Below are 27,259 nucleotides of genomic sequence, written 5' to 3' on the forward strand. Positions count from 1 at the left end.
ATGACAAAACAAGAAAAGGCTATGAATCGTTCCAGGTCTATTTTTAGACTTTCAGGAATGTTTTCCAGTCAAGTCTGAAGGGGTAGTATGTCACACTCTGTCTCCAAAGTCTAATTTTTTTATTCCCCAGGGTTTTTATTGCTTTGGTTCCCTTGCTGTTACATGCCCTTTGTGTTTTTCCCCAATGTGATGGGGTCAGATCAGACACAAGTCCCACACTGAGTCTCTAGTGTTGTCCGCCATAGTGATATGGTTCAGTTAGGGACATCATGTCTTGTGGTGGGATCGGCCCTATGATCCTCTCTGTGCATTGTCTGCTGTGAGCAGGAATATTGTCCTTGGGGATTAGTAGGTCAGAATGTGTTCTTCTCACTCTCCTACCATCTTCGTTTCTCCTGTGTGCTCTAATCAGACATGCCCCTCTCCCCATGTCTCGCCTTCAGTGGAGGTTTGTGTCTGAGCTTACACTGACATCCCCTCACTGTGCTCCTTGCACAGTAATTCATGGCTGTGTCCTGAGTTTCAATGGAGTTCAGCTGCAGGAAGAACTGATTCCTCAGTGTGTCTCTGGTGATGGAAAGTTGGCTTTGGAAGGATGGGTCATAACTTGTACTACCCTCATAGCATATTACTAACATCCGCTGCAGTTCCTTTTCGGAGGTCTGGCAGATCCAGTTCCAGCAGGAAATACTGGTGATGGAGAAAACTGAGACAGTGCTGGTGAGGGACTGCTTTTGGGAAGGCTTCGCCAGTCCTGGTCTCGACTGCTGAGACTGTACTCCTGTAAATAAAGATAATTGGTCTCTGTCAATTACTTGCACTTACAACCATCCCTATATACCCAGGTCAGATATCTGAATCTCCCACCTTAGGGAACTGTCACCTGGCACAGGACAACAGAGCAATAGCATCTTTAGACCACAGCTCTGCTTTACCAAGAGACCTAGAGTTCTGCTGAAGAGAACTGACAACCTTCAGTGCCCAAGAGTGAAATTTTAACCTGGTGCCTGAAGAATGATTTGCATGTGTGAGTTTTAAAAGTTTGGCATTGAATAAGGAAGACCCCCAAAAATCTATCCAAATGAATTGTGGTCCTGAAGAAGAAAGTTGAAAGTACTGGGGACTGCTCAAAGGAAAAACTATCTCACTTGGAGTGAAGTGAAGGGGTATGGAAAGAAGAAGGCCTTCAAGGAACTGGACTGACAGTGTCTACAACAATGGGCTGAAGCATGGGGACAATTGTAAAGAAAGCGCAGGAGCGTGCTGTGTTTTGTTTTGTTGTGTACAGTTCACTATGGGGTTGTAACCAACTGGATGGCAGGTAACAACAACAAATGGGTGATGGTTGTGGTTGAGTCATTGGAATGACAGAAAGCATGCTGGCTGGGAAGTAGTTTGACCATAACGCAGAGTCGTGTGTAAGCAGAATGATCACCAATGTGATACTGTGTCTGTAAACATAATTGTTTAGTATCTGATCCAGTGATTGCAGAAAGGTAATGAGTCAAGAGGCAGTACAGTGGAGAGGTCTGACTAGAAGATCTTCCAGGCCAGTTAGTAGCAGAGAATCTGATGGCAGGGATTGTGGCACCTGAGCTACCCAATGTAGATAGCAGGTAAGGGCTGAGAAATCTGCTATCCAATGCCTGTGAGCTAGGTCACATAGCAGTAGAGAGGTTGCTAGTGCAGAGACCGAATGCAGAAATGCTGTAATGGCCTGGAGTTAGACCAGTGAGCAGCATAGAGACCCCACTGGTAGAAAACTGTCCAATGCTCTGATCAAGAATTGTATCAACAGGGAATATTTCTGTTCCAAGGTTTATCTGCTTCGAAAGCTCCCCTGGTTAGCAAACTACATACAATTTGTATCTTGTTACTTTCAAATTATTATTTTTCTTTTAAAAAATACCTTTTTTGGGGGCTCTTACATCTCTTATCACAATCCATATGCTCCTCAAATGTGTCAAGCACATTTACACAAATGCCACCATCATCATTTTCAAAGGATTCTCTTACCACTTGAGCCCCTGATTTCAAATTAATTTTCATCCCAATGTATAACCCGTTTCCAGCCTCCAATTGACTACATACCTGTGAGTGTGGTGTGAGTCTGTACAGCTAGTGGATGGAGTTGTCAAACCCAGCTGAGCAGGGAGTGAAGTACAGGGAACTGTTGGGTTTAGAAATAGTGAAGGGCAGTTGGAGAACGGTAGGGGTATATCTGACCTCAAGCTTATAGTAATCACCTTTATGCTGATTGCAAATCTATTCCAATGTGAATTACTCAAATAATTAAAGTACACCATAAATGCGTATCTCCCCACAGGTTATTACAAATTCCTTAAATTTTTTGAGTTTTTATTCCTAAATAAATTTGCAATAACTTGATGGCACTACTTTGTGACGATTTAAAAATACAAACCTTAAAATTTACAATCCAGTTTTTTATTTATATTGATCACATTTCATGTGTTAGCTAGACATGTATTACCACCCTACCAAATTGAACATCAGAGATAATGACCAAGACTTCCTGTTTTATAGCTATGACTATATAATGAGAAATGTAAAGTATAATGAGAATTGTGCATGTGTATATATATACATATATATGTTGAAAAAATATATGAAAATCCGTGAAATCAACATTTAAATGATCCCAGACAATAAAATTTCAAAACTAGTTGATATTACACAGCAGAAAGATTGTATATATATTTGAAAGTGAATGACTAACCTCATGAACCCGTGTGGAGTGATGGATTGCTTTTATATGGCCTTTCTGCCCACTGCTTTGTCCTTCCCAATAAAAGAATGGATAAGGCTATGCAAATAAGGTGTATGAAATTAGAACAAGTGGGAGACACACATACACATACACCCACCCACCCTTTCCTCTTTTACGGAAAGTAACGTACACATGCTTTCCTTTTGTAAGGATAGTATCTAAGCATGGCGGCGTCCACCAAGTCTGTGAAGGGCGGGGCCGGAAGTGCGTGTATTTCGGCCTTTGGTGGCCTCACGCGCTGCGTTCCCTTCGCGCCCTGGAGCTGCGGCGGGAGTTTGAGAAGGGTCCTGCGCACTGGCGGGGTGGTGGAGCCTTTGGGATGTAATTGTAAGTTGTCGGGACGACGATGAGAGAGGAGAACAAGTGCGTTTCTGTCTCTGAAACAGGGCGAGTGACGCGCAGACGTGCGGCGTCAGGACCCGGGCTCCTGAGGGCGAGGCGGAGCAGAGGAGCTCGGTGGGCTGCTGGCGGGAGCCATGCTTTCTGGGGTCCGACGGGGAGAGCACCCACCGCAATCGCCGGGCTGTCCTGCCCGTCAGGGCCAGAGGGCTTTGCACCTCTCCCTGAACGACAGAATTCACTGGGTGGACAACCGTTTATAATTGTATTAGAGCTTCTTAAATTCTGAGCGCTCTAATTTTCAAAAAGTGGTGGCCTCCTTGTTTACAGATTGGGCTGCTAACTGCAAGGTCAGCAGTTCAGAATTACAAGCCACACCTGGACAGAAAAGCAGGGTTTCTACTCTTGTCTTGGGAACCCACCCGGGGCAGGTCCAACTGCTCCTAAAGGGTCGCTATAATCGGAATCCACTCGATGGCAGTCAGTGGGGTTTTAGGTTTCGGTTGCTGATGACAGTGATAACTCAGTGTCCATTTGCTGTGTTCCCACTTTGATTAAGCTGCAATTAATTTCTCTCTGATCATTAACCAAGTGTATAGATCATGTCCCCCTCCGGGGAAATGCATTAGAAAGTAGATTGCCTGAACTCCTCTGCAGCCAGCCCTCTCTGGCCTGCCTCGGTGTATGCCTGATGGAGGTCACCTTACTGAGCACAGAACAAGGGACATTGTCGAGTCTTGCCTTGACTGGCTTTGTATGAAGGTCCTGGACCAGTCTTGTAAGTTCTTCTATTGAATAAGGTACATGTCCTAGTCATGGTCCCTTTCCTGCTTCTGAAGTCCCACCTGTACCTGTGATGTATTGATCTGCCACCAGTCATGATCTGTGACATGCTTTTTGTTCTATGCCCTGTTATCCAGGGTCCAGGCTGTGAATCCTCAGGTGTTATTTTGACCTCGTGCTAGTGGTCTCCCTTATCCATCCAGTGTGTGTGTGTGTGTGTGTGTGTGTGTGTGTGTGTGTGTGTGTGTGTGTGTTTTGTTTTCTCTTACAGTTCAGTAAATCTCCTTAAATTATATTTGGCATAGGGGTAACTTTTGTACCCTAACACACAATTAGGATCCTAAATGACTCAAGATACGGTTCTACTTTGGGACAGCATCTTGACAGTCATACCTGCAACTAAAGTGCGGCCCTGCAGCCCCTTGGCTTCTGTCCTGAATGGGCAAGTGTTACAAAGGTCTTTTAGTTCTGCAGATAAGTGCCCACTCTATCCCTTAGCCTCACGGACCTCTGTGTAGGTTGGCAGAACTGGTTCCCCAGATAAATACTCAGATGTACACCACTTCACTTATTAACCTCCTGCCCAGAGGCACTCAGCTCTCTTGCTCCGTGGCCTGGGAATTGCACTGCTCTGTCTCAGTCTCTTGGTTCTGCTGCCACCATGTCTCTGTTGCTGCTTCTCCCCATCACTTCCTCTTTTGTGTCACAGCTCTCTGTCTTCTACATTGAAGAGTTTCAATGCAAGAATCTGAGATCCAAAAACCCCTACTCCTGGTGCGCTCTGTCTCTCTGTCTCTCTCTCTCTCTGTGTGTCTTTCTCTCTCTTATGGTAGTGAGATCCCAATTTCTGTCTCAGAAATGGCTCAATGAAACCTAACAGGATGTCCAATGTGACTCATTTCCAGGTTGGGTTTTCAGGCAGCTTATTTGCATAGCCCCAAGTCTCAAGGGTACCAATCGTTTGGCAATTTTAACAATTTTCTTAAACCAAAAAACCCAAACTTACTGCCATCAAGTTAACACTGATTCATAGCAAGCCTATATGACAGGGTACAGCTGCCCCATGTGGGTTTCCAAGACTCACTTTTTAGTGGAGTAGAAAGCCATGTCACTCGTGAAAGAAGAAATCCCCATCTTTCTTTCTAGGAGAAATTGGTTTCCAACTGCTGATCTTGCTGTTAGAAGCCCAACAGTAACCACTATGCCACCAGATCTCCTTTTCCTCATTCACGTTGTCGGATGACACACCCACCTAAATATTTGGAAGGAGTTAAGTGGCCATCGCTAGAAAGACGTACAGGCAACTAACTGCATTGCGTTACTGCAAATAATGCTACATTAAAAATGTTATTTGTCTTGGAGTTCAAACGTACACTCACTATGGGGGGATGTGTACTTCTAACTTCATATATATATATTTAAATTTCAAACTAATATGTGATATATGTGTTTAATATGGAGCTGCGGTTTTGACAAGTGTTAAGTGTTCGACCGCTAACCCATTAGCTGCCTGTAGTGGCTCTATAGTCTCGGAAACACTGTAGAACCGTTCTCCTATGTTCTATTGTTGCTTATATGTGTAACTCTACTTGATGGTGAGTTTTAAAGTGTTTCTAAAGTGATTGTACTAGAAAAACAGCATTCAGTTTTAAATAGTTCTTTATATAGCCCTTTTCAAATTTTCCAGATGCTTTAATTAACATACTCATCATAAAGGTTCATTGATTTGTCATTCTCCTTGAGAGTCACAAAGTAAGGAATTGATATTTCGTGTGCTTTGAGGTAGCGGTCTGGGTTTGTTGTTTCTTATTTTTGACATGTATTTGATTACACAATCTCTATTTATTATAAAGTCATCTTTTATACATAGGTCTGAAAATTATGAGTTTTAGTTTTATTGCTCATGGTATTAACATGTTTTCTGTCACTCAATAAGGAGACCGTTAACAGTATTGGGGACTGTGTTAAGAAGATGGACAGGAACACTTACAGCATCTGGACCTAAACTACTCACATTGTATCCGCCCATCAGCCTGCAGATTTTCACCAACTAGCAGCTTAGAGGAAGAAGGAAGAAGTGCCTGGTTTGGGTATTATTATTTCTCGGATGTCCTCATGTGAGACTGAAATTCGTGAGCATCATTGGAGCTGATACAGATAAGACAAACATAGAGCATCCCAGTTGCTGGCAGTGTTATTAGGACCACAGAAAATGACCAAGGCTCAGGTAATTCTGATGCGTTTTTTCCTTTTCTGTATTACCTACTAGAAGTGTAGAAGCCTGTATAATACTGATTCAGTTCACTGGAAAGTGAAAATTTGAAGTAGTAGAAGTTAGAGATGAACTTTGACTCTGACTTCAACATTGGGATGGAGAAGATTAGGAATATGTTGATCACAGGAATAACACTAAACTACTGACATTGAACATAATATATCACTAAGGATTCTTTGGATGATATTAGCTTTCAACTGATAATTCATTATTTTATGGCCAACCCATGAGCATCATTCAAATTTAACACTATGCTAAGTTGTTTTTTTTTTCACACCAACAGCCTTACATCATTTATTGTTAAACTTGATTAGGAAGCAAAAAACCAAGGAATAAACCAGATTATTTGCCAATAGAAGTTCAAGTCATCAGATGGGGACAAAATTTGAGCTTGGGAAAATGCAGCCATGCGTGCCACCCTTCAGGAGGCTCCTTACAGCCCCAGCTTGGTTCTTCTCCAATGTCTTCTCGTGGAGTTGTACCTGATTTTATTACCGGTTTTCATTCGAATCCATTGGGGAATGGGCCGATTCTGCTTCTGTTTCTTGGCCAGGAATCTCTTGATCCTGAAAGTCTTATGAGATGACATGGTGAAGTCGGAGCACCACCGCACTCGGGGTGGCAGAGAAATGGAGAGAGGGAGGAGAGGACGGAAGTGCGTTTTTCATTATGCTAAGTTTTTAAGGAGAAATAAGATCACTTCTTTAGGAGAGTCCATTATTCCATGGGTTTTTATGTCTGAGTGAGTTTCCATAATGTTTCTTTCTGAAGGTGGTGTTGAATAATCTCCCAAACTGCAGCATTCTCATTAATGCCTCTGAAATGGGCCTTGTAGGAATACTAATTTTAAAATGGTTGATGGCTTCTCACTTCCTCTAATTAGAGATGTAGGAGAGCGAACCAACCATCAGCATCAACCCTGATTCATGTGAGGCAGAACTTAAACGTAAATCTACCCTCCAATGGTTTCCAGTTCTGACAGCAGTTATCTTTACACAGTTCTCTCCTTCGCAGATCATTATTTTTTTGCAGTGGCCACATAGAAATTATAGTCCAGAATACAGGTACAAGTTTTATTAAGTAACAAAATGTAACTTGCTAAGAGAATCAATAGGATAGACATTGGGATTCATGTTAAGGAAACATGTAGGCAGATTTGCTCTTCTTCAGAGCAGGCCTGTTCTCTGTGTCCCTCTCAGACACTGTGCCTTCTGAATATAGGCTCATTTCTTGGTTCCATCTTTATCAGTTCATCTATATCAGCTCCTTAGTGATATTGTCCTGTTGATCTTGCCGGCCTGTTCCAGGATCTTGGCTGGAAAGCTCTTTGTGGACCTGTCACTCTGTCCCATTTGCCCTGGTCATTATCCTCATTGGTATAGATCTTGATCCATGAACATTACAGTTCCTTTTGCAGGACCAGCAGTAGACCTATCCCTATTGGGTAGAGCTTCAGTATGCTCCAGGATTTGCCCTGCTGTAGCTCACAAAACAAGATAAGCATCAAGTAAATAAATCCCTCTTCAAGATGTGGAAGCTGGTGAGTCCCAAATCCATAGGTCAGGTATCACTCTGGATCAGTGGTTCTCAACCTTCCTAATGCCGCAACCTTTTAATACAGTTCCTCATGTTGTGACCCCAAATCATAAAATTATTTTCATTATTACTTCATAAGTGTAATTTTGCTACGGTTATGAATCATGAGGATGTGTTTTCATTGTTACAAATTGACCATAATTAAAGCATAGTGATTAATCACAAAACAATATGTAATATGTTGGGAAATATTTCTTTCTAATGACAAAAAAATGAAATTTTGTTTTGAAGCATGTATAGCATGGGTAATAGTTTTCACACCCGGTACTCATATGTGGGGGTATCTGCATGTGAGTGGACTTGCCTGGATAAAGATAGAGGAGCAGTATCTTGGTTCCTAAGACCATTGCAAATATGTGGTTTCCGATGGTCTTAGGCGACCCCTGTGAAAGTGTCATTCGACCCCCTCAGGGGTTGAGAGCCATAGATTGAGAACCGCTGGTCTGGAAGCTTCTCCTCATTGATGTGTTTGCAAAGGCTGATGAACCAGATCAGCAGGACAGACAACAGTGCACTGCCTCACAAGGTGAAGTTGTTGAATCTGGTCAGATAATAGGTTGCAGGGGCTGAGGAACCCAAATGGGAAGGTCACACAGTAAGCTGTTGACTCATGGAGTGGAGGAAGCTCTCAAGTAAGTTCACACAGGCAGCTCGCAGTTGTCATTAAAAGAAATGGCTCATGAATTTCTGGAAGCTGCAAATCCCTAATCCATGGGTTCCTTCTGAACTGTGTGGCTGCAGGGGCTAACAAACCCAAATGAACAGCTCAGATGACAGGCTACTGCCTCACTGTCTCCTCTCAAACCCTGCCTGCAGGCAGTTCTCTCTCTCCCTCTTAATACGATGGCTTCTTGGGCCAACCTAGCACCTTCCCTGCCTAGGCAAGATTAGGAAGGCTCCAGAGATCCACCCAACAGAACTAGGAGGGGCCCCTTGGGGAGCATGTGGTGAAAGATGGCAAGTTCAAGAGGACCTTGTAATTAAAGTTAAGGTAATTCGGTCCAAAGGTGGCTGAGGAGAATTTGTCCTAAGGTTGTCAAGAGGAGCTTCTCCTAAGGTGGCCTTTAAGAGCTTAGAAAGTTGTTCTGCACTCAGGAAGGCAGATAATGTCTATGAACATTCTGATCTTGGTTCTGAGTTATACCTTCTTGTTTCTGATCCCAAGCTGTACCTTGTTCATTAATATACCACTTTGATCTATTGAGTGTTGTGTGACCACAGCAACAGATTACCAAACCCGGAAGTGAGACAGTGGTGTGGAAGGACTGACTTTTTTTAGTGTTGACAAAAAATGTTGGAGAGTGGAGGTATGTTTGACCTCCCCCATCTGTACTGTTCCTGATACTTATTGCCACTGAAGGGACTGAGCCTCTTATAATGGTGATGCCTGTAGAAACCCTAATTCCATTTAATAACAAGCAGGTGTTTATCTACTTTGTGTGATTATAAAGCTGAGCTATTGCTAGAACATTCAGATAATGTCACTGAGCTCAAAATTCTAATTTTATGAGTGGGTGCATTATTTTCAGACACTGGGGTCCCCAACACTCCAAAAGTGATCCTCAGGAGTGACATTGCAATTGTGGGAAATATTAAAAGACAGAGAGCAGACAGCTGGACACAGGGGCTCTCTTCCCATGTCAGGCCTGAGAGAGTGAATATATTTTCCAATAAGTATATATAATGGAGCTTACAGACCTTTCCATAGGCGTTCATGTCATGCAATTAGCATGTACATAGTTAATGGGTCATATCTTAAGCGGGTAAAATTATAAACAAGCAAGATGCTGAGTTACCATCTTGACCTAGTGTTAGTTGACTTCAAACCGGCCCTATGCCCTCCCCAGGTGTTTGCTACATTTATGTTGGGCTGGCTCTAGAACCTGATTGTTCTGACCTACAGATAACTTTCAGGCATAGTGAAGTAGCCAGGCACAGAAATGATTCATCTACTAAACCTGCTCCTTAATGTAGAGCTAGCTATTGTGGGGGGCACACTATTTGACCTGGAGAATGTATATTTGAAAACATTTATTTCTCAGAACACTGGACATCTTTCTAAAAATAGGGCTAGTTTTCTGGGCCGATGGTCGTGAATGTAGAAACAAGGTAAAATATTGTCTACCATGTCCTCAGTTAATGACACATTATGGAATGAGCTACCACAACAGTTTTTATTACTGTTTTGCTTTCTTTACCGTAAGATATATTTTTTAAATCTTCAAGTGCAAAATACTCCATTAAATAAACTCCCCTTACTACATGAACCACTGACATTCAACGATGTGGCTGTAAAGTTCACCCGGGAGGAATGGCAGCTCCTGAACCCTGCTCAGAAAACCCTGTATCAGGATGTGATGTTGGAGAACTATCACAACCTGGTTTCCATTGGTGAGAAGAATTCTCAAGTCATTGACCTCGTCACTGGCTTTTCCTGTCTTATGTGTTAAAAACTTTGCGGTGTTTGTGGTATTCTCAAAGAGGTAGATTCTCATTGCATTGTATCATCCTAGGTTAGTGGGTTAGGTCTTCTACCCTTGAGAGAACACTATTTACTTTTTTCCTTTGAACATTATTTTCCTAGAAATACAAAATTCTGCAGACTTTACAAACTTTACGTTAATGTTGGTGTCTAAGATTCTGTAATTTCTCATAACAGGTTATCTAGTTGTCACCCCAGAAGCTTTCTCTCAATTGGAACAAGAGAACTGTGTCTGGTATTAGAAGCAAGCTATAGTGGAATTTTCTCAGATGCATGGTCAAAATACCTTAAGGGGAATTGGCTGGGGTAGTTGATTGAATAGGGAGAAGGCCTCCTATCTATGATAGAGTTCCGAAAATGCATAAAAGTGTGTGCTACTTTGAATGTGAGAGTTCACTTGTCCTAGATGTTGAGGGAAGTACACCTGTAGCTCTAATGAGATTAGATTTCAATTTTCTTGTTTTACACTATGTGTGTTTGCTTCCATAATTTTCTTTAACATTCTGAAATTTTCCCTTCTTTTATGTTTCCACTTTACTATGAAAATCTGTCTTGCAAGCATCTCTCCAAACAGAGAACTCTGAATTTTAACTGTCCTCTGAATACAGCACATTCCTCCCCTACTGAGTCAGAATGGATATCCATTTGCAGTATGCAGCACCGTCTTGCATCTTGAGCTCCCACCATAAACGGGTCTCCTTTGCGCTTCCTTAGCTTCCCCCCTTGGAGTTTCTCTGAAGGTTTTGGTGTCCATTTTCTCATTCGTTGTCCTGTTCCTTTAAAGTTTTCTTCATGCAGGTGATATCTGTTCTTTCTGTTTTCTTAGAGGGATGGTCAAATTGCCTGCTCTGTTGGAATTCTTTAACAGACATGTTTCTCCATATTTTATTCCTCTTGTTAAAACACATTTATGACTTCTGGTATTTTTAGGTGTCCAAAATCATCTTCCTTGCAAGAAAATTGTTATCAGCCTAGAACATACTTTAGCATTGTACCTTCAATATTTTTACCTGTAAGATTTTTATTTTAAGTTGTCTATTCCTCTAGTAATTTTCTAAGTGGAAAGGGCATTTTTAACATCGTGTATTCTTGCTTTTTTCATTACGCACATATCTGCTGTATATCCCTTAGTATACAGTGGGCCTTCCTTATGCCCACTACTTCTTAACAGGTCCAATACATGACAGATGACCGTTGCTGCTTCTAAAGAACATTTTTGCAATATATTCCAATAGATTTTATTGCTGTTATTCAAACAATGCATAGTGTATTAAATATTGCTCTCTTTTCTTTTCTGTCTTTTGAGTAACCTTTTGGTTTCCATATGGAAGTTGGCTTTCATGTCATCCCACATCCCATCTGGTCTCTGTCATTAGTCTTCAGTCAGTCTTTTATTCCCCAAGTTTATTCTTTACATAGTCTCTAAGCTTTGTGCTCTAGCTACTTTGGATAGCTTCTACTTGGATTTGAGCAACTTATGATCTGTTCCATAGTTAACCCATGGGCGTGTTTTGACTAATAAGCGTCTCCACCATTTTTTTCTTTAGATGTGGTTGATTTGATTTTCATTTGTTCCATTCTGAAAGAGCCATATGTGTAGTTTCCATTTCTGGTGTTTAATAAGGAATTTGCTATGAATTCATCATTAGTCTCAAAATTTTATCACTAAGCTTGCGCGTCATCTCTATTACTAAGATCACATTTTCCAACTACTGATACTTTCCCCAAATTTTACATTCATCAGTGTACATGATTGTATGGTTGATCAATGTCAGGCTGAAAAATTCATGTAAATTTTGCAATATATTTTTTAAAATATTTTATTGGGAGCTCTTATAGATATCATAACTTCCCATAGTTCAATTACATGGAGCAGTACTGTACAATTGCTACCACCATTTGAAAACATTTTCTTCTTGAATTCCTTGATAACAGCTCTCCTTTATCCCCTCTCCACCTCTCCCCTCAATTTCATTATTGTTGTGGAAAACAGAACCTGGATGAAAGTGTGAGTAGGCTTATCTCTATACTCCTGACTACAGGGCTTGGAAGACCAGTTCTAGTGTTGGAAGAAAACCTCCACAAGCCCCAAAGCTAGAACTTCTAATGAGCAATCTCCAGACAGAGTTTTCCCCACAACTCCCCTCCAGTAAGATGTTAGTATACAGCTGCTACAGATGCCTGACTTCTTGCTACTCAGCTGAAAGATGCCTAGCTTTAAAAGCAATCAGGTTCCCTTTGTTGCTGTCACTCAAGGAATCAACTATCACTTTGTCTCTTAAATGCCCTCTGGATGGGTCCTAAAGGGAGAGTTGTGTAATTGAAGGGCAGAAATTAAAAAAAAAAAAGACTTTGTATTCTTTCACCAGTTTATATAATCTCAAGGCATGCAGTTCCCCCGCCCCCCAGCGCCCTTCCCCCCACACACACACACAGGCAGACACCTACCTACCTAACAAGGTAGGCAGGATCTTTTCCCTGGGGATCCCTGAAATAATTGGATGAGCAACTTAAGACCATTGCTGAGGGTAGCTGGAGTGGGGTAACTGTCTCCTGAGCAGGGAGAACAATAACATGTCGGCTTTTGTAGTTAAAGCTGCTGGCACATAGTAATTAGTTATGTGCTTGTGTGCGGTATCATTAAGGTAGCACTATAATGAGAGGGTATTGTGGCAATGATTTTTAATTAAGAGAATGTGACTGGGACTCTTCTCCAACTTAGCGAATGCTTCTATGTTTTCTTTAATTGGTGCACAAAACTAAATAACACTTGGACTAACTGGTGTTGCTTGCAGGCATATGAATATTAGCCTACCACTGACAAAATTATACATCAGGAAAGATATTGCAGTGTTCTTTTGGATAATGATTGTGATGCCAATCTTCTTGAATTTGTCTATCTCAGCCTTATAAACCACTTGATTATCTAATTCAAAATAGCCAGTACCAGTCTATTAAAGTTGAATAATGCATACACTATCAATTTTTTACCATTTTGTTTTGTTTTGACAACTTGCAAGTTTTTCATGATAATGTTGCATGTATGCCATTTTCCAATTACTGGAGGATATTTGCAGCTATTTTTTCTCACTTTCAGTCATGCCATGTCAAGCACTGAAGGTCATCAAAGCTCTTCCTCCATTCACATCATTACTGTTGACTGTACTTTGAGGATTTAGTACTTCCTCAGTATTATTTCATTGCCATCAAACCTAAGGGGTTCATGTTCCAGAAGTCGATCACCAAATCTTCCTCCCAGTCCCTATTTCAGGAGAATCCACTAAGACCTGTGCACCATGGGTGGTCCTGCTTGTATTTGAAACACTGGGTGGCAGTGCTTCTGGCATCACAGCAACCTGCACGCCCCCACAGGACAGCACTGTAAGATGAGTGCTGTGAGCTAGAATACAGGCTCCACAAACATAAAGAATGTGTTTCTGTACCATAATCCCTTTCATATATACCGGTAAAAGTGGTTTTCTCCCAAGTAGGACATTCACCATGTTTCACATTCCCAACTTTGTCTAGCACTTAGTTGTTTTTCAGTTACATTGGTGAAATGAATACATCTAATCTCTACCAACTGGAATTAGCAAGTCTTATCACTCCTGTGGTCTATTGGTCTCATGTCTTCCTTCTGTTATGTTTGTTGTATGTATTCATGTACCTCTTTAAGCAAATATCAAACCTGTGTCCATTTATCACTTTCATATCCAACCTGATTTCTATAGTAACTATTTTTATCATTTGGATTGTTTACATGATTGTATTTCGTCCAATGGGCAATAAACATTAAGCATAGTGTTTTATTTATATTCATATAAGTGGGTTGTCACTAAAGATCTGCTTTGTATCAATGTGTATTTTAAGGGGTCCATTGTAAACCAATATGTTGAAAAGAGTCAATGTTCTGTTCTTTTATAGAAATCGAGGAAGATGATGATCATTTGCTTGAGCACTTGCAATGTGAAAGATGCATGGACAGAATAAAACAATGCTATAAATTGAATACATATTCTCAGCATAAAAATAATTTTCCTTCAAAGGAAACTTATGAGATGTTTGGATTACATGAAAAAATTATAAAATCAGATTTAATCATTCTGGAATTAAATCAGAACAGAAGCAACAAAATACACAAGTCAGGTGTGCTCAGTGAAGATGAGAAAACTGTTCTCCACACTGAACAAGAGCAGTTTTGTACTGAAATGAAATTCCCTGAGTGTGAACCACCCAGACTCATGAAGTCACAATGCATTCAGCATCAGGAGTCTGATGAAATTGAGAAACCACACACAGGCGATAAATGTGGGACAACTTCCATCGAGGACTCTGTGCTCTATGAACACAAGATTACTGATGTACTAGATAAGACCTATGAATGCAGTCAATGTGGGCAAAAATTCAAGAAAGCGTTTAAACTCAATGCACATTATCAAAAAAGTCATGAAGGACAAAAGCTAGGAAAATGCTTGCAACGTGGGAAAACTTTCCACAGTGTAGAATACCTCAAGGGACATCAGAAACCTCATGTGGCAGGAATGTCCTGTGTATGCAGTGAATGTGCGAAAGGCTTCACCAGGAAGACTGATCTCACTGCTCATCAGCAAACTCATACTGGAGAGAAACCCCATGTATGTGGTGGATGTGGCAAAGGCTTTATCAGGAAGACTGCTCTCACTGTTCATCAGTTAACTCAAACTGGGGAGTAACCCCATGTATGTGGTGAATGTGGAAAAACTTTTATCAAGACGTGTAAGCTTACTGTTCATCAGCGAACTCATACTGGAGAGAAATCCCATGTATGTGGTCAATGGGGAAAAACCTTTCTCAGGAAGGATTGTCTCACTGTTCATCAGCGAACTCATACTGGAGAGAAACCCCATGTATGTGGTGAATGTGGAAAAGGGTTTTTAATGAAGGAAGATCTCACTGTTCATCAGCAAACTCATACTTGAGAGAAACCACATAAATGTAGTGAATGTGGCACAAGCTTCATTTGTAAAGGAAATCTCAAAACTCATCTATGAATTCACAGGAGAAAAACCTTTTGTATGTGGTGAATATGGAAAAGTTTTCAGCCAGATGTGATGCCTTACAGCACATCAGATATTTCACAAAGGCAAAAAGCCCTTTGCATGAATTAATTGTGGAACATCTTATATGTGGACATCAGATCTCATTAATCATGAGTAATTTTCAACAAGAAAAACTTTCATTGGAGTTAGTGTAACAACGCTTTCAAAACAAAGGAAGAGGTGCTGGAGTTTGGCCTGGGCCAAGTGTGGGAACGGACAGTTGTGACTTACCATATGGGTACCCATGTTCTGTGTTGCTGTCCCTCTACTGACATAGCCCCCCATTTTGGCGACAGATGACCTTCCAGACTTCCACAGAGTGGATGTTCTTCCTCAGATGCATGAAGTTTCCCTAGAGTCTATGCAGGGTGGTCCCTGGAGAAGTGCTGACAAGGTGGGGAAACCACAGCTTCTGAGAGGAAAGCCTCACTGCCTTCATTCCCTGCCTCTGCTGAAACTGCGTTTGTGTCTGTGCTTACACTGACTTCCCGTCACTGTGTATCTTGTACAGTAATACATGGCTGTGCCCTCAGCATTCACAGAGCTCAGTTTTAAATAAACGTGGTTCTGGGAGGTATCCCTGGTGATGCTGACTCAATACTGGAGAGCTGGATTATAGTTTGTGCCCCCCCCCATTCTCCCATATTACCCTAATCCACTCCACATGCTTTCCTGGAGCCTGGTGTACCCAGGACACATGATAGCTGGTTAAAGAGAATCTAGAGACAGCACAAGTGAGAGACAGGGTCTGTGAGGGCCTCGCTAGTCCAGGGCCTGACTCTTGTAGCTGCACCTGGGCCTGTACAGCTGGGGATAGAGAGAAACCCAGTGAGTCATGTGCTCGGATGCTGCACTCCCAGACATCATGTCTGACTCCCTGAACCACTCACCTCCCTGAGTTGCCAGGAAGAGGAAAACCCACACTTGCTTCATGTTCATGTGGATAAGATTCGTGACACCCACAAAATGCTCTCCGGGTGAGAAGGAATATGAATTTAAGTCCATGCGTGCTGTGGTTTCATTTGGGTTCTTGTCAGGCATTTGTGTGGTGTGGGAGGTGCCTGGTATGTAAGGTGGAAAGGGCTGAATGGGGCCCCTGCCTCTGGGACTCACACTAGAAAAGCAAGGCTGGTGGAGTCCTTGGGAGAACACAACCCTCCCTCTGAGGTCTTCCCTCTACCAGTCATGCGGACAGCTGTGCAGGTTTTAAGTTTAATGTAGCTTTACATCCATTACCATCAGAAATACACAGGGGATCTGGTGAAATTAAAGACAATATCTATCCTTACCATGCAATGGAATCAAGACGAGGCCTACCTGAATCTTTTCATTCCTTTGACCACATAGGGAGACAAGTATATGTCTCCCTAAAACTCCTTTCCCCTATAACATTTCAGAATATTTGGGAAAGAATAAAAAATACTTCATTATATTCTATATTTAATATTGGAATAAAAGTGTTTCCTAACAACAAGGTCATTTGTGGGGTTACAGGAACCCACAGAAATCATAAGAAGGTCGTTTTTCATCCCATGGATTAGTACCCTATGTGGGTGATGGGTATTCTGAGCCCCCTGCTGACAGCAACCCATCACATACAGGAGAGGTGTTTACTGGGCTTACACTGGCTTCCAACTTCTGTGGGGCACACAGTAACATTTTCTCTGGTCATAAGCATTCAGCCGGTTGGTCAGGAGTGTTACCTGGAGTTGTCTCTGCAGATTTCCAAACACGGGCAGTGGAGCTACCCTAGTGGTCAGCACAACAGCTCTAACTGCAGTCTGTATCCAGGCTCCTGTGGGGCCTTAGCACCCCTGCAAGTCAACTTTCTCCCTGAGGTTATTTTTGTCTCTGGTCCCTCAGTGTGAAAAGCTTTAGAGGTAGAGAGTGCTACAAGTTGCAAACAGTGTGAGCTGGATACAGTGAAAGAAGTATGATCTACAGACATAGCTCTTTATACAGATTTTGATATTGAGATATACACCACAAAAAATACTGGTAAAGAAAATCTGCCTCAAAGACAAAGATATTCTACAGGATTTAGGCTGCATTCTTTCCAGAGGAACAGGGAAGTATTTAAATCGGGTTTCTATTCAAAATAATGGAAACAGGAACTTTTTAGTTAATTATTCAATGTTGAGGGGAAAGTTTCTAGTCAGAATAATTTTGGGGGTGGTTTTCTGTTATGTTTGATAGGAAATTTTGTAGATGTTGGTAATTGTTGAAAACAATAATCTAGTGCACTGAACCATACCTGAGAAGAATGTTGCAAATAGTATTTTGCTGCATGTTTCATGAGAAAAATATGTTCCAATATATGACAGAAAGTTTTGCACACATAGCTGGAAACTTGGAAATTCTTGCCAGTACAACATTTCAAAAACTTTAAAATATTGAACAGGAAAAGGGATTATGATATAAACCAATAACTGAATTTACAAGAAAAAAACTCATAATGAAATAGTCTATGTTTATTATTTTATTGTTTGTTTTTTGCCCAAACCATCTTATAGTTAGCTGTGGTCGTCATATAATCATTTGTCAATTTGACAGGATTAAGAGTGAAGGGGTGGAGTCTAGCCAGTTAATCAGATCATAGCCATTGTGGCCTCTGTGTTGACGTGGCCTTCTCCTGAGGTTTCTGGGAACTCCTTCATTCCTCCTTGAATGTAGGAGTCTGTCTCTGTCTCTTTCTGTTGACTCCCTGGGAGACATTGCAGCTGACAAGGCACATGGAACTATGCGAGTGCCCTCAGCTGGAGAAACCACGTGGACCCATGCCAGTGCTGAGATGCTTACAATGCCACCAGATCCAGAAGACTTCCCACCCACCGGCCTGTGGTCTTGCTGCATTTGGCATCATTGCATGTGTTTTGTGAGTCTGAAGAAGACTTTAAAAGTAGGTATCGGACATATGGTCTAAGATTGGACTTAAGGACTTGATCTGGACTGGGCTGGGATGTTTTCTTGATATTTGATATCTCTTGTTGTATTAGACAGGGTTCTCCCGAGAGACAAACCAGATTGCTAGTAATTATATATAAATATATTTATAAAGATAGATATATAATACAAGAAATAAACCGTTAAATTATATACAGATAGATAATACAAGAAATTAACAGTTAAATTATAAAGCAGTGAGACACTAGCAGTCTTTAAGGCTTGAGAGCCGCCAGTTGCCAGTCCCCTTCTGTAGAGAGAGCTGAGCTATATATATCCAGGCAGCAAACAGCAAGGCAGGTCCCCAGCTCCAGAGATGAACATTCCAATTGTGTGGCCTTAAGGGGACCTCAACTTACAGCGACACAGTCCACAGGCTAGGCATCCCACAGGTAGTGTACCCCTTTAAACTGAGGCACAGAACAAGCAAGGCGAGGCTCACCAAGCCATTTATCCCTCTGCCCTTCAGTTAATCCTACTTGTGTTTATCGGCCAGGCTGGCACAATAAACTATCGCACTTGTATATAAAGCTATTTCTCAAGGACACCAGTGTCTATGAATTTGTTTCACTAGTCTACCCAGAGTAACACAGATACCATATCATTTACAGTTCAATCACATCAAGCAGTATTTTATGATTGCTACCACAATCAGTATGAAAACATCCTCTTCTTTCTTGAACTCTTTAATATCGGCTCCCTTTTACCCCACCCGCTGCCCCACTGTAGCTCCAAGAAACCCTTGTTTGTCTTGCTGCCTCTATACATTTATCAATTCTGGGTTCGTATACTGTCAAACAGAAAGACACATAACAAAACTCAAGAGTATTACCCCCAATTGCAAAATACATCTGAGATGAACCCCAATAGGAATTGGAAGTTGAGGAAGAAGGCAGTCCAAGTGTAGTCTTCTGTCCTTCCCTGGAGTCCAGGACTGAACCAGATGTGTTTAGGATCAATTATGTCAGTCTGCCTCCTGGGATGTGGTGACCTTTCTGAATAACTGCCTTTCCAGGGCTTCTGTGTTAAAACATACTCTTTAGGTCTGGTGTCCTACAGCCTGCCCCTTCTACCTTTGGCTGAACACATGCTAGCATTCCCCAAACTGATTGTTAAACATATTACATGGAATACAAACGACAACGACAAAACTAACCTCCCTGCCTTCCCGTAGATTCTCCCCATAACAGCCCTATTTTGTCATCTTTGCTGGTGAGGAGGGAACACTGTTCTTTTAGCAGCACAAATGAGGGATGCTTACAAACCACCATCCCTGCACTGGCCGCAGAGAGACCGCTGGCTGTCACTCACTACACAAGCTCCAAGTCAATTGGCCTTCAACCTCACAGTGCTCAAAACCAAAAGGCCCTTTTCAGGGTCACCTCCGCTTTCAACCCAAAGAAAGAAGTCAAAAACGTTGGCATTACCTCCTTTCTGCTTTGTGTTTAGTTGGTTTGTTTTGCTTTTTTACCCTATCGTGCATGGTTTATTAAGTTTGGTTATTTTACGTGATGGACATATTTTTGGAACGCATTTTGGCGCACTTAATCCACATGCCCCTCAATTCAATAATCTGTCATCTCAAGAAGATTCGTACAATCATTATCATGATCCATTTCACAACATTGTCTTTCACACACCCAAACACCATTAAATCGCCTTAAAATGACTTTCCGTTCTAGGTCTCAGTCCCCTCCCACCTTCATTCTTTAATCCCCAAAGTTCCTCACCCTCCCCATCTCTGCCACCACCCCCAACTGCCACCCGAACACCATCTGCGCTGATAGAAGACCTGCTCTGATCGTCCTTGGAAGATGTTACTGATGTTCCTTACAAAGCACTGAAAGACAACCTGGTCTGATCTTCCTTGCAAGATGCTGATACACAATGTCTACTACCCTGGACCAGTGATATGGGATCGTCTAAAGACTACTTATCCATTTGACTTTGCTTTACCCTTTCTGCTGGCCTTGCCCTGGAACCCAGGCACTGCTAGCCTCTAAGGTGGGTAGAACAGCAGAGTGGGGACTTTGTCATCTTCGCCGTCACGTGGGAGGTTGACCAGTAGTCCCATTCTGGCAACCTGTTGAGATGCACTGATGTGTACATGTGTCTGGAGACCGAGGGGTCTGAGCCCAGCTGTGCCATCAGTTGGGCCACAGGTGGATCCACCAACTCTACCTCCTCCTCTCTGGCAAACTTTTGGGTACTTATGAGTTGGTTTCGGTTTTCTTTTCCTAATCTTATTGTTTCAAAATGTTTTATGAAAAAAATGACTTTTATCTGTGGTTTCATAATTTTACTTCAAGACACTAGCATATGGGGTGTGTCTGGCCTGTTCAAGGGCCATGCGTGTTTGCGGGTGCTGTGTGTGTGTCTGTGTACTAGCATGCACACCACATACAGCTGCTTGTGTAGTGTTGTTTTCACCAAACACTTCGGAGGTCAGTTGACCAGTTGTCTGGGTGGGGTCAACAGTGTGGTACTTTCTCAGGTGTGTCTCCATGTATGCCCGTAATGACCCTGCTTGTCGGAGCAGTGCATGTAGGTTGGCCAGCTCTGGCTCCTCTCTGGCAAACCGGATCACCGCATGCTACTTTTGAATAGTTCTGAGTTCTGGTTTCCCATCTGAAATTAATCATTTATAAATTTTTAATTTTAAAATCAGACTGTCTATATTTAATCATTTTATGTAAAGATACCTGTGTGGCCTTGGTCTGGCACGTGCAAATGGTGACTGTGGCTGTGTGTGTGTGTCCCCGAAAAAGAAAGACAGGTCGAGTGCCAGCACGGGCAAACCCATGGACTGACACACTTGCTGAGGTGGTGGAACAAAACACAACCAAATCCGGTGGTAGGAGGAACATGCTGAAAATACACACTTAAAAGCAGTAGCTGAATGAGAGGACACGCCACACTACTTAGCAGGTTACACTCACTGAAGAAAGATCCGCCCCTCCTGGCCCAACAAGGATCTTCCTTGCAAGACCCATTGTGAGTCAATTCCTCTATCCAGTGGTCAGACAAAGGACCCCTGCAGGCAAATCTACTCAAAAAATGCATTTCGGTCTTTCACTGTCAACCTAGTGCTCATACTATAAACTCCAGTGGAAGCCACTTCATTCACATGGAGACTCAGAAATGGATCTTGGACTTTCACTGTCACGAGAGTATGGGAAACAGAACCTAGAAGACAGTATATGTCAACAAATTCTCAACATTCATATGTGATGGAGTCTGCGAAGCAGGGGCTCCCCTGGAGGGAAACTTCACTTTCCTGGTTGGAACTGCATCCTCCTCATACTCTCCTAAGTAAAAGACATTCCCCAAGATACCCCCCCCCCTGCCGTCACCACCACATACCATAATAAGGCCAATCTTAAGGCACTTGCAAGCATGTGGTTGCTACTTCATAAGCATCAAAGTCAACTGCTTGGAGGCTACTTGTGAGGGGACCAGTCTTGCCATGTGACATCGAAGACAGAGTCCAAGGACGCCTGGCCCGGCTTCAGAGAAGCTGGACGGTGGGAGTTGGCTGCCCAAACCAGCTCTCAACATGTATTTGAACTTGTTTGATTGGCCTTGCCATAATTATTTGGAGTGCTTTTGTGCAAGATTCTAAAAAAGTTTATCATCCAGTTTTTCCCTTTCCTTATCTTGGTTACAGCATAGGGGGCAGAATACAGCATCCCCCTCCAGAAAATAACCCAAAGAGAAATAGAGTTCCTGGCCCTGATTTACTTTATACAGGGGCTTGAATGGGTAATGTTTCACGCCAGGTACTCGTATGTGGGTGCATCTGGATGTGGGTGGACCCGCCTGGATACGGACAGAGGAGTGTCTAGGTTCCTAAGACCATCAGAAATATGTGCTTTCCAATCTTCTTAGAGGAGCCCTGTGAAAGGGTTGTTCGACCCCCAAAGGGGTTGCAACCCACAGGTTGAGAACCGTTGTTTTAAGGTATTATGAATTTTTTTTAGATGGGGTTAGTGTGTTTCTCGGTCCTTCGGGGTCATTTAAAAGTCTTTTAGGTACTCCTGATAGAGCTCCTCACTGATGGGGAATTGCAGTGGCTGCTCAGATTCCAGGCCGGCTTCCTGCTGATTCACCAATGGCTGAGTCTTCTGCTGAATTACCATGTCGTCGAGGAGTTGGTCCAAAAGCCTGGGGCTCTGTCCAGAGGCTTGGGCAAGCAAAGGAGGGGTCCTGGGAAGAAGTGCTGATAGGTTTGGATGCTCCTGCAAAGAGGGGCCTTGTCACTGCCCCGTAGATGAAACCGTGCACTGCTGTCTGTGATCCTGACTTCCACTGGTGAAGTTGTTACAGTTGAGTCTCTGTGTCTCCGGAGGTCTTCCTGCCTGGGTGGGCTCCTGTGGCATTTGACCCTGGTGTATCCACTGGCCCAGAGAATCTTTGCCTCCCTGGACACAAGCTACCTGGCTGCCGTCTCCATCAGCGCCACCACCGAAGCTGAGGGAGGGTGGCCTTTGGGCATCTATGGGTGTGCTTTGCTCCATTGGCTGCAGAATCCAACATGTGAAGACAGAGCTGGAGCTGAATCAGCCGCGGGGATCCAGGGGCACCCTGGTGTGCTCTGGGTGTCGAGTCCTTCGGTTCTGGAACCACGTGCAAATCCGTGGTTCTGCAAGGTCTGTCTGTCATGCCAGTTCTTGCCTGGCTGTCACGCTGGGGAATTGCTGCTTCTCAAACGCTTGCACCAGGTGGGCGGTTTGATCTTTGGTGATAACAGTCCTCTTGCGTCTGTCTGCCTTCGGAGCCCTGCGTCGAGAAGTGGTGCGAGGCGGCACGGGCACGGCTCTCCCGGAGCAGGCCCGGAGCTCAGTCGGCTCCTCCTGAGCTGTCAACTTCTGCAGTTTTTGAACCACAGGAAGATTCTGTCCTCGGACACGCCGGTGGCTCTGGCAAGTTCTTCTCTGGCCGTGATGCCTAGAATCGGGTCTGGAGCAAAAGAAGCTAGTAAGATGTCCAATTGAGAAGTGGTCCAAACAATCCTCTTTCTTCGGTCTTTGGTTCACTGGGAACGGGCAGGATCATCCTTCGAGGCCATGCTGCAGACAGAGGAGCAGGTCCAACGGAGAAGAGAGAGCAGTTTGAACCGCGACACCTGGAGACCATGAAGCCTCTGAAGGAAAAGCAAATTCCAGCTTAGATATACGATTCCCCTGGAGCACCTCATTAAGTATTTAAGATCTGATTGGCTTCAGGACGGAGGGTGTCCAAAAGAGATGAAGCACGCGTTTGCACGCATCTGGCGCATGGCAAACAGCGTCACCTCTTCCTAATTTTGAATAGTCTGGTTTCTGGTTTTATTTTTCTAACGTATCATTTTCTTTTAGATTTTTAAGTTTGAAATTAGACTGTAGATGGCTTTAGGGTTCACAATTTGGGTCAAAAACTTTTTAGGTAGTATTTTTGGTATCAAATCGTACACTTCCATACTTCAATCACCTTTCAAAAGTGTTGTACACAGGTATACATATATGTACATACATCTTCACAATCAGTTCACATGCTCCATCTCTACCACATTCAGGGTTTGCTCCCAAAATCGCCTCACCTCTCATATTGTTCCACACCCCATGAGCCCCATAAAGCATTTCATCATTTTTATCTCGATGCCTCCACTCCTCCTGTGGTTCACACACCTGGAAACCCAACAGGGACAATAAAAGACAAAAACAGCACAAAACATCAAGGAGGAATGTGCAGATGTGCTTTATACAATTGATGTATGTATATGTATGGATTGTGATAAGAATTGTATAAACTCCTAATAAAATAAAAAAAGAATTACCTAAGTTTGACCAATGAATATATGAATTACACTTTAATTCTAGGATAATGAGATATACAAACAATAAACATATATTAACTGTAAAAAAAATCAAGGAGAAAATAAGAACAACAATGACAAGATTAATGAGTAATGAAAGGAAGAGTAAACTGAAAACAAACAGTGATACCCACACAAAAGGCAGGGGTTGGGTAGCCACAACCAAGAAACATAAAGGAAAATCATTGTCAATCATCCCTGAATGACATAGAATTTCACATACGGTTTATATGAGGATGCCGAGTATTATGTGGTGCACAACACACTGCACGATCTCTCTCTCTCTCTCTCTCTCTCTCTCTCTCTCTCTCTCTCTCTCTCTCTCTCTCTCTTTCTCTCTTTCTCTCTCTCTCTCTCTCTCTCTCTCTGTCCCTCCCCCCTCCCCCCACTTTTTATCGTGTTGTTCTTCCTGAGGGCTTGCCAAAATGACATCAGGTTATGTGTCCCCATCCTCAAATCCAAATCACAGTTAACGTAAGTGTGTTTGAGATAATAGATGAATTCCTTGCATGTATTACTTTGTATTATCCACAGGATATTGTTTTTACATTCAACAGCACTATGAAAAAAGAAAAGGGAAAAATAAAGTCGTTAATATAAAATCACAGGAACCAAACAGTCACCAGAGTATAAAGCAGGACCCTAGCACACCCTGCAGGTTCCCGGCCCAGGGTCTTTTCCATCTTCCACCTCCGGTGAAGCTGGGCCGGCTTTGTCCACCACAAGATGGTCTCAATTTGTTGGCAAACAGGAGATATAAAGGCCAGCCTCTCAGCTAGCTACTCACAAATCCGTTGCCACTCTTCGGTACTGTGACTGACAGCACGATTGTCCTTAACTGTCAGCATGCGGGACCCGCTCAGTGAGAGCCTGCCCTTGGGAAGAGTACCAAGGAGGCGGCGCCTAAGGCTCAGAGGAAGGACCACAAGAAAGGCCAGCGCAGCCACAAGGAGACCTCCCCTGTGTATGTGCACAACGTTCTCAATCAGGTTCACCCAGTCTCATTGGTCTACCACACGTTCGAGCACATTGCGTGCCAGGTGTTTCACCTGGGACTTTCCAGCATGTGCCCGATCATCATGGTCCGGGGCATCCAGACTGCCGTGTGCCTGCTGCAGCCTGGAGAGCTGGTCGCACACCGTGACCGAGGGCACCAACGCGGACGCCTAGCACCCCAGCTCCAAGCCCAGCACCCCAGCTCCAAGTAAATTGCCCTTTAGCTTCACAGTGCTCTAAACACAAACATCCTTTGCAGGGCACGTGCCATTTTCATCCCAAACAAAGCGTTCAAACACTATGGCACGACCTGGTTTTTTGTTTGGTTCCTGGGTTGGTTCGCTTTGGTTTTGGACACTTTCATGCATAGTTGATTTAGTTAGATTCGTTTTCGTGATGGACATCTTTCCTTCTTTTTCGACGCCCTTTGGGGAACTTACTCCACAAGTCCCACAATTCAATAGTTCAATCTTCTCAAGCAGAGTTGTGCAATCGTTACCACAATCCATTTCAAACATTGTCTCCCCAACTTCCTCATGCACACACCTACAATTAAATCGCCTTTAGAATGACCTTCGGTTCTAATACTCAGTCCACTCACTCCTTCAGTCTTTAATTCTCAAATGCCCTCAACCTCTCCACCTCCACCACCCACCAGAAACCCCACCCAGACATCCCTACAAACCGTAGCATCAGTTATTATCTCTAGGCATGAACTTCTTCGTACTCCACAACCTGGGAAACCCAACAGGCACAATAAAGACAAGAAATCCAATATAGGGAAATTGAGTAACGATAAAGAGGACCACCATTGAAAGCCAGGGAAGACATTTTTTAATGATAGAACAAGCCAGAGATCCCTGCACCTAGAACAGATTCTGATCGGACCTGGAGGGAGGTCAACTGACAAGTTTCCAATTGGAACCAGCATCATCAAGCCTACCAAGACCAACTTTTGAGAACAAGGCATATGTAGAACTTAGCCTGTGGCTACAGGGCATCTGCCAGCTGCTTTATCTCTGAATACAGAACCTGCACATGGCTTTCAGTTTCACAAATTGCGGCCAAAACGTTTAAAATAGTTTTCTTGGTATAATAGTCACAGACCATACACTTCCATATTTCACTCACCATTTAAAAGCCTTGTATATATACATGTGTGTGTGAATATATATAAAATCACAACCAGTTCATATTCTCCATCCCTCCCACATTGAGGGTTTGCTCCCAAAATAACCGCACTTCTCGTACTCCCCGCCCCACAAGTGCCCCATAAAGCAGAGCAACATTTTTTTATCTCCAGGCCTCCACTCCTCCTGCTGTTCACCCCCCAGGAAACCCAACAGGAATGATAAAAGACAAAAAGCACATAACCTCAAGGAGGAAATAAGAACAACCAGGAGAATAATAGAAATCGGGAGAAAAATGAAAAGTAAACCAAAAAGAAAGGATGACATACACACAAAATCTGCGGGTGGGGTGGGACCACTACCAAGAAACAAAATAGAAAATCATTGTCAATTGTGCCCGTGGGTTATAAGTCAATTGCATTGATACATTAAAACATTATTCAATGACATATAATGTCAGATAGCGTTTCTATGAGGAGGCTATGAATATTGTGCATCCCACAATCTTTCTCTCCCCCACCCGTTTTGTCATGTTGTTCTTCCTGAGGGCTTCCCCAAATGACATCAGCTTATGTATCACCATCTTCACATCCGAGTCAGAGTCAACTTATGTGTGTTTGAGATAACAGATGACCTTACATATACTATTTTGGATTATCCACAAGATTTTGTTTGTACATTGTGCATCATTGGGGGTGGGGGAAGACCTTAACATAAAATCACAGGAACCAAATAATTACCACAATATACATAGAATAGTAGTACCCTAGCACACTGTGTTGGTCTGGGTAGCCCAGAGAAACAAATCCACAGAAAATCATTTATGTACAAGAGCGAGTTTTATATAAAGGGTAAGCGTATATTAAGAAAGCATCCCAACCTAGTCTGTTCAAGCCATAAGTCCAACATTAGTCCATATGTCCGACACCAATCTACAAAGTTCTCCTCAATCTCACAAAACACACAATGACTGAATGCAGGAGGAAAGCAGAATC

General features: G+C 42.9%; 1 pseudogene; it reads right to left on the reverse strand.

Moving 5' to 3' along the window:
- Window positions 1-22,300: 22,300 nt before the first annotated feature.
- On the reverse strand, window positions 22,301-23,352 carry LOC142443161 (uncharacterized; annotated as a pseudogene).
- Window positions 23,353-27,259: the final 3,907 nt, after the last annotated feature.

The sequence above is a fragment of the Tenrec ecaudatus genome, chromosome 3, assembly GCF_050624435.1.
Source record: "Tenrec ecaudatus isolate mTenEca1 chromosome 3, mTenEca1.hap1, whole genome shotgun sequence".
Classification (NCBI taxonomy): Eukaryota; Metazoa; Chordata; class Mammalia; order Afrosoricida; family Tenrecidae; genus Tenrec; species Tenrec ecaudatus.